This window comes from Eptatretus burgeri, chromosome 5, assembly GCF_056783735.1.
Source record: "Eptatretus burgeri isolate ZD-2024b chromosome 5, Ebu_testis_v1, whole genome shotgun sequence".
Lineage (NCBI taxonomy): Eukaryota > Metazoa > Chordata > Myxini > Myxiniformes > Myxinidae > Eptatretus > Eptatretus burgeri.
The window spans coordinates 86,768,990-86,778,371 of record NC_140965.1 but is presented as its reverse complement, the minus strand read 5'-3'; positions in this window follow the sequence as shown (position 1 = coordinate 86,778,371).

The window sequence follows — 9,382 nt, the reverse complement described above, 5'->3', positions numbered from 1 at the left end:
ACCTCACAACTGGCGCTGCCGCATCTCCCGTCCGTGCCTTCGCGACAGGCCGCTCGCCAAGCCGTGGGCACAGGACTCTTCCCCCGACAAGACAAGCAGACAGGAAGCCTCGAAGAACCAACTCAACCCGAACCAACTCGACCAACTCTCGACCAACTCTCCTCAAGGTCCGTCCTGTCCGCCTTTTGTAGCGCGGGGCTCCGCCCTTCGCTCCGCCCCGTTTTCGGCCCCGCCTCCCTTCGAGCTTCTTGGAGAAGCCTCTCGAAAGGGGGTGTGACCTCTCGCTCCCCCTCCACCCCGCGCCGTTCGGGGGCCAGGGGCGTCAGTCTTGGCTCAGAGCCAGGGAATTATTCCTCCAAAAAGAGGCCCCCACCTTTTCTCACCTTTGACCCGCGGCTCGGATCGCACTTCCCCCACACCGAGCGCGGAGAATTTCGACGGGAGAAACAGGCGGGAAAACCCCCGAGCATCGTTGTTGGTTTTGTTTGTTCCCAGAGATCGTAACCGCACAGGGCCTACTGAATGGCGAGTGGCAAAGATGTGGTAGCGTAGATGGTGGAGGTGGCGTGGTTGTAGTGTGGTTGGCGCTGTGGTGGGGATGGCGTGGTTGGTGAGATGCTTTTTGTTTGAAATAAAACATAGAACAGAAAAAATGGTTAACTCAAAGCGTCGCAGCCCGGATGGATCACATAAATTCCCTCTATACAACAGGTTTGGGCTAACTACACATGTACTTCCAGAGATATCTCACCTGAGGGCCCTTTATGGTGTAATGCGATTTTCCACAACCGTAACAACATATATATATATATATATATATATATATATATATATATATATATATATATATATATATATATATATATATATATATATATATATATATATATATATATATATATATAATCCCTGGGTCGTAAGAGGCGACCAAGGTTGCGTCAGGAAGGGCATCCGGCGTAAAACATGTGCCAAATCACTGTGCGGATCATACAGATGATCCGCTGTGGCGACCCCATACGGGAGCAGCCGAAAGAAGAAGAAGATATATATATATATATATATATATATATATATATATATATATATATATATATATATATATATATAATTATATTTATATATTGGGTCGTCGATCCAGTCGAAAAAATTTTTTTTTTAATTTTTTTTTTAATTTTTATTCTACCCTTATCAGTTTTTCCGTCGATATGTTTGTCTGTTGGGTAGTCGATCTTGTCGAAAAAATTTTTTTTTTCAAAAAAAATTTTTTTGTAAATTTGTTCTACCCTTATTATCACTTTTTCCATCTGTATGTTTGTCTCTCTGTTCGGTCCAGTGCTCCGTGAATACAATGGCGATTTTGATGAAACTTGGTTGGTGGGTTCATACCATGACCTAGTTGTGTGCAAATGAAAACCGTTGCTATGGACCCATCCGTTGCCTAGCAACGGGACTTTGAAATTTTTTGAATTTCAATCATGGAATCATGGAAAATCAACAATCATTTTTCAATTTTGAAAAATCATGGAAAAAATTATTTTTTCGAAAATCAAAAATCGGGCCACGAGCGACTGTGGGCAGTACATTCAGCCATATTGTCAAAAATTTGGGCCGGATCCTATGAAAACTTTCGGAGAAGATAGACTTTGAATGAACCCTGGTCAAAAACAATAAAAAAAACGAAGTTCGTTATATCTCAGAGACTACAAGTCAGATATACATGAAACTGGTATGGTAGGTTCATGGTATGTCCCAGTTATGTGTGAGAAAGAACCGTTGCTATGGACCCCTCCGTTGCCTAGCAACGGCCGACTACCCATGTCCGCCTACCGGCTTGTATATGTGTGTGTATGTATATATATATATATATATATATATATATATATATATATATATATATATATATATATATATATATATATATATATATATATATATATAGTTGTGGTTTCCACCCGTTCGGCGTGCGGGCGACCGCTTTTAACTAATCGCGTGGTCACGCGCCCACCGGACGGGCAATCCAGTCCTCGCTTTCCGGATCAACGCCGAAATGCAGCTCCGGGTGTGCTTTTAAGCACACCACAACCTTGTCAATACTCTACCCGCACTACAGGGTCCACTCACCGAATGGTCGATTTACCTAATTATTCGTGCGGGCAGACTACCGAGAGATTGTACCTCAACGCGACCTGCATGGAAACAAGCCGCTTCAGCAGCTCGCTCCGTTTGCGATGACTGAGCGGTGTATTATCGTGAAGCCCCGTTGGACCCGATTAGCTTATCAGTATTAAAAAACAGCTATTTATTCCAAACGCAATTACGGCAACTCAATGGAGGAAGGGACGCAACGAGCAGGTGAATATTCAAACACAGACATTTATTTATAACACATGTACACATGCAGTCAAGGCAATGAATGGGAGTAGGGACAAGACATGAGCAAAAAGACCGTACAGCCATTGTCTATTTATTATGTACACAATCACTTAATCAGTTCTACTTATAGGACAAGGCGCCACAACTTTCATGCAAAGAAAACCCCAGGAAAGGAAAGGGTAGAACAGGACCCGTAGACCTTTAATGTTTCCGCGGAGCAGTGAGGACCGAAAGAGCTCCACAAGACCGCGCAGGTTACCTGCCACCCTCGTGGTGACTCGCTGGACGACCCCCGATGTCTCGCCGTCAACACGCCAGCTGGTGTGATGGCAACTCGGTTGGTCCAGGCCTTGCCGTGCGGCCTGGTTGATCGGGCCTATCCGACGACGCCGCAGAGGAACGAACAGGCCTTGCTCTTTTGATGCTCTTTTAAGAGCCCGCCCGCTCCTCAGGGTTGCTCGGACCATCTTGGGGCCGGCTTGCGACTTCTCTCCGGCTGCCTCCACCAACCAACAGCCCTCCACTGGACTCAAACGTTGGCGCTCTCCAGGCTCCGCTGCACTCCGACGGCCAACAGCCCTCCATTGGACTCGAACCTTGGCGCTCTCCACCGGACTCCAAGCTCCACTGCACTCGACTCCGAACCCCGACAGACTGCCGGCTTGGCCTTCCAGTGCGCCCTTTTTTGGGGTATGGAGGTGCGTTTGATCTTCCACCTTCGACCTATCACCCCCCCCCCCGCTGGCTCCGCCCCTTTTGGCATTTTGATCCGATCTGGCCGTCAAATGCAGAGAAAGCAGACGTGGTCGAGATCATCGGCTCTCGCCCCAACGAGGGAGTCCCTGCGTCTGTCAGCGGAGATGCCGCTCGTCCGTGGAATGCTGTTGCTGGCAAAAAGATGGCGGCGTCTGTGAAGATGAAGGTGAGGAGATGTTGGTGGTTGTTGGTTAAGGTGGTGAGGAGATGTTGTTGGTTGTGGTGATGGTGGTGAGGAGATATTATTGGTTGTGGCGACGGTGGTGAGGAGATGTTGGTTGTTTGCCAAAATAAAGATAGCAAAAGAATAATACTACCTCAAACATCACAGTCCGGCACATGAATAATTCCCGTTAGACATCGGTGGGGAAATCTATCTGGACACACACTTATCGACATAACTGATCCTCAGGGAACCTGAATGGTGTTCTGTGAATTTCCACAACTGTAACAATATATATATATATATATATATATATATATATATATATATATATATATATATATATATATATATATATATATATATATATACATATATATATATATATATATATATATATATATATATATATATATATATATATATATATATATATATATATATATATATATATATATATATATATATATATATATATATATATATATATATATATATATATATATATATATATATATACATATACACACACACACACACACACACACACACACACACACACACACACACACACACACACACACACACACACACACACACACACACACACACACACACACACACACTGTATGTTCGTCCCCTGTAAGTGGGGAATGGCATGGAAAAAAAAAAAGGATCATTCATTCAAATATGTGTGTACATGACTATGAATGTACGGTGACCCGGTTGTCTGCCCGCACTGTATATTCAAACCATTTGTGGTGCAAATGTGAGTGAATTTTGTTGACACATTTAATGTGCCCCGGCATTAAAAACCGTGCTCGTGCGGAGTACCAGGCTATTAGGAAAAGGAGGTTACGGACTCATTAAGTTGATTGGAATGCCCTGTAATTGACGTGATGAGGTAAGACAAACAGCGCAGCATTGACGACTTGTCAGGAATAGGATCGTCAGCTAATCGTGGAATGCAATACATTATTGGAGGGGGGGGAGGTAAAGAGGACCCCGCTGCGCGTGCTTGGGGTACACGACGACGTGTCCATCCTAAGAGACCCATCAGTACCTACGTGTGATGCACCTGCTCCGAGATGGTTGCTCACCCAAAACCTTTACGCTTTAAAGAGCACTCGTTATTCAGAAGTCGTGATTTAGGAAAGACCGATAAATCTTAGGCGATGAACCCAAAACGCTTTTCCAATATATTACCCGGCGTGGTCCGGTGTCGTGCGCTCGAGTGTAAATTTTTTCCTCGTCCACATATACCGTAAATTAAGTCACGGCGCTTTGAAATGAAATTCGCGACATTTTTTTTTTAATCACGCCAGCGCAAACAATACCTCGGAAGCTCCAAACTGGTAATTTCATTAAATTGTTGGCGTGGCCATAACCTTCATAAATCAAAAGTCAATTAGGAATCGCCGCAGGCAATTAATGCGCATCCTTGGCGCGGCCCATGTTGCCCCCATCATCAGCACCGCCCGGATCACGGCCCGAGACAGATCCGAGCTGGATCTGTGCGCCTGGCTGCGTGGGTCCGTGCATATTCGCATGAGGGTGCCCGTGCTGTGTACAACGGGCAAATCGATCCACTGCACGGAATTTGTGGACACGTGACGTATTCGGTCGTACATATAAGCGTTGGAGGGTCTTAACGGGTCGGTCATTTGTCAGAGAAGAATCACCGCAACTCTTGGACGGATAGCTCATGGGGTTTGTGAAGCTTCGGCGTCCTTGACTCAAGCATCCAATAAACTTGCTTCATTAATGATGTTCAGTTCAGTGTATAATTGCCAAAAAAAAAACCGGTGCAATATCCAGGGCTCGAGCAGATAAAGAGCAATTAAGTTACACTTGTGTCTCGTGTAAGTGGCAGGTAATGAACATCTGCACCAAGAGAAATCTCAGCTCGATGCCCTTGACTTTCTGTGATACGTCCATCCCAACATCTTGCGGAAGGGGGGCGGGGAGGGGGGGTCACTCAACATCATGAACACATTTTGTTGTATCAATGCAGGACAAAGTCTGCGGTGGTCTAAACTCTAAAGGATGAGTGGCTGACCTCCTGACCCTCTGCCATTTATAAGTCCCAAGTTACATTGGAGAGCAGGATACTCATGCTCGATTAAATCTGTGGTTCATAGGGTTCTCCAGGGAAGCAGAAAAAAAAACCAACGGGAGAGAACACCATGAATGGCTGATTTAAATTTTTATCAACACAATATATTGGCAGCTACTGTTTGTGTAATTGGTCATTCTTTGACAACCAAACCATAACAGCAGCACTTCCATCTTTGCACCGGTGACAAAGACCTTATGGATGGATCATTTTTTTCCAGGGTCATTGGCTTCGACCACATCACAATGCGTCTGCTCTACTTTAACGACAGCAAATCTCTTTCAATCCACAGCCTATCGTCTTCAAAAACAATGTCTTGGTGCTTTCACCTGCATTTAATCTCCTAAATGATGGAATGGTTGTGGAGGTGGTTGTTGTGGAGGTGGTGGTTGGGGAGGTGGTGGTTGTGGGAAGTTTCAGTGAGTAATTCACCTTGAATGAGTGCAATTCGGATATTGTAGGATTTTCTGTTGCGAGGCTTTCATACGAGCGTTTTCCCAAACTATCTGGGATTTTTCTCCCTCTGGTGGGGTGTGTGTGGTCACCAGTGGTCATTGTGCACAAACGTAGCTGGATGACAGAAACGAAGTGGAATCTAAAACGATTCCCCACTACCATGAAGTCCTACATCAGCAAACCTCAGCATAGATGTTTGTCCTTTGTGGTTTCCAGGAAGACCGGTCACACACATATTTTCCAGCGGTGGGTGGGTGGCTTTCCCAACGCCATTGGTATGAAAATCATGTTTTTAACCACTGACCCATCTTGAAAAAAAGAAAAAAGAATTTGTTTTGACTCCTGTCACACCACATCATAATGTACGACGTTGTCATCTTATATGCCAAATATAACCTCTTCACTGGAATGGTGACCATGATACCTTGCATTTGCTGCAAGATGATGAAAAGCTTGCCAGCTCAAGACTTGGGGGAAATCTACTACATGCTGATGAAGGGCAGTGGGCAAGAAACACGTCCAAGGATTGATGTTCTTCCCAAGTGGGTGGGCTGGCATTGCTTAAAAAAATAGGTTAGCTGACTGATACTGTGAGTAGCTGTGTAGCAGATAACACACTGCTTGTTTGCAGTGGATGTTTATGTCTTTCAGACTGCAAATAGAAGTAGCCATTTTAACTGTAATATCTTATTTCCTGGCTGCACTATCCCGAAATACCATGCAACAGATGCCAAAATCACCAATGTGTGGAAGGCAGCCCCTATTGGTCAAAACCTTGGAACAGATATTGGTGTGTCACAATGACTAACAGTCACCATTCCAGTCATCGTTGTTCGAAAACAGCACAAGGCTGTGGGGTAGCATCATTGGGTGAGGGTGTGACTGTGCCGCTGATGCAATGCCCTCTGCTGGTCAGGGCAGGAATTTGGAATTTGTTCAGGGTTCCAGCAATCGCTCACCGACTCTTCACAAAGGACACCATGGGATCTTTAACATCCACCAACAAATGTTAGGCAGACAGCATCCATCTAGCATCCATCCAAGAGATGGTGCACACAGTGATGAATCATCCTGCTTGTGAAAAACTGGGATGGCAGTTTATAGCTGAGTTGGGATTCAAACCCACACCAAACAGCTGAGAAGCGAGTGTGCATACCTCTCATACCTCTAAGCCATCACACATACACACACACACACACACACACACACACACACACACACACACACACACACACACACACACACACACACACTCCTCCCTTTTCGTCCTCTTCTCAATTTAAATTTTTGTTGAACTCCCCCCACCTGTTCACACGTAACCCCAGTAAATGGCGGGTGTAATGGAACATTTCTGTCTGCAAACCTTTTTGCCATGGGACACTAATGTCACAGTACATGGACAAGAAATGACGTTGTAATTTTGAATTCGTAAATTGTCCACACCATCCCTTCAAATGTGTCTGGATATTGGAAAGCAGAGCTCCTTCTGTGTCCTGCAAATCCAAAGAGTTCGTTGTCCTGTTACAACCACATAATTATGCAACCCTCCATGATGATGTCATCCATCCACATTAAGTGGATGTTGTGCATAAGCTGCGTGTAATGAGCTTGATGAAGACGAGACATAAATGTGATGATTTTCCGAAACAATGCCAATGGATCCCTCGAGAGGTCTTCAAGGCTGCACATCCGCTCTTCCAGCACCGTGCAGTCCTTCACAAAGGTCGGGAGGATGAGTGACCTCAACATCCACACTGAGTGTTAAGTTGGATGAACAGATTAAGTTATTATTAAAATACGCTACACATGCATTATTTATATCGTTAATTCTCCCCTGAAAGCTTCAGTCGATGTTAGCTTAATTATCCTTAAGCCTTCCAATAATTACAGGACAGCTCGAGTGATAACCTGCTCGCCTCTGAGCTATCTGCCTCTGGGTTCAATTATTCCTTTCGGTGTCATATCAGGCTTACATTGCCAACTGGTGCTTTGTCAGCAATGAGGTGCTGTATCATAGAGGACACCTTCTTTGGGAATGGACTTTTAAGCCGGCTGTCCCATCAGCAGTATGGGTGTTAAAGATGCAGTGGTTTATTTTTTAGGAGGAGGTTGCATTGTTTTCTTCAATTTGGATTCCCGTTGAGGACTTCTCAAAACGTGACGCAATTGCTACCAACTTGCAGCCCAGTCGATTCCTCCACGTTCTGAGCACACCTTCCATCGGCCGTGATTTATTCAGCTGCTTGCATTAACATGAGTGACGAAGGAAGGCGGCATTCGTGTGGTCATTAACGCTCCTTCCTAAATTGAATTGAACAACCACCGAGGGAAGGCATCTCCACTCCAGAAATAGGGTGCACATGTTGCTATGCTTTAGTGTTGGGCAACATTTCAACCTCGTTCCTCATGCTGATGGATCTGAAGGGGCCTCTCCTCTTATTAAATGAGAGTGGTACGTGCACGAGTTTCAAAGTCATCATTACAACGAGAAGCAAACGTCGTTAAAAAAAACAAAATGAATCGTTGAAAAGCTGCACCCAGGCCATGAGAACAGATTGCAGCACCAGTTAATCGGCCCCCGACTCCACCTATCACGACCAGCACCTCCATTCTTCGTGGAACCAACAACCTCAGCAAGAAGAGCCTTCCATGGCTCAGAACGTTTGTGTGGTTGCAGTTGCAGGATGGTCCATATACTCTGTTGCGATGTCCACAAGCAAGTTGTGCAATGCATTAATATATATATATAATCATATATAATCATAACTCACAAGTATGTCTTTGCATGTCCATGACCTTGCACCAATAAACCAATAAATCATACGTATGGTGGTGTGTGGTTCCAATCTCACTGCACTGCCATCACAGGGGTTTAGAGTTCATTTCCGACTCAAGGCAGAAGCAAAGGGATTTGAATTCGAAGCATCCAGAAACCAAGATCCCAGGATAATTATCATGACAATGTCTGACTTAATAAAAAAAAAAAAAACTCAGATGGCTTACCAATGACTACACTATCATGTGTGGCCTGCAGATTATGGAAATCCATAATCATATGTAATATATATATATATATATATATATATATATATATATATATATATATATATATATATATATATATATATATATATATATATATATATATTTTGTTACCGATTTCAGAATCCAGTCTGATGAATGCATCCACACATCCAGGTCCTAAGACAGCTATTTCCTTCAATGCTTGTCCAGATTAGACCCATCCCCATGTTTAGTGGGATTTCAAATGTTATGCATTGAGAAGGGTAAAGAATAGATCCCCTCTCTTCTGGGAAGCTTTTATCTTTACGACAGACACATTTTTACACACATTCTTTCACGAACGCTGAGGCCCGCCCTTTGTCGAGCGCGCGGGTTGTCATGGTAACGGTGCGCAAGTGGGGTGGGGTGAGTTTGGGGGCACTCTGCGCCCACCGAGATGGGCTGCATACATAAATATAATTGGAGGTCCGTGCAAGGATAAAGAAAGCGAGAGA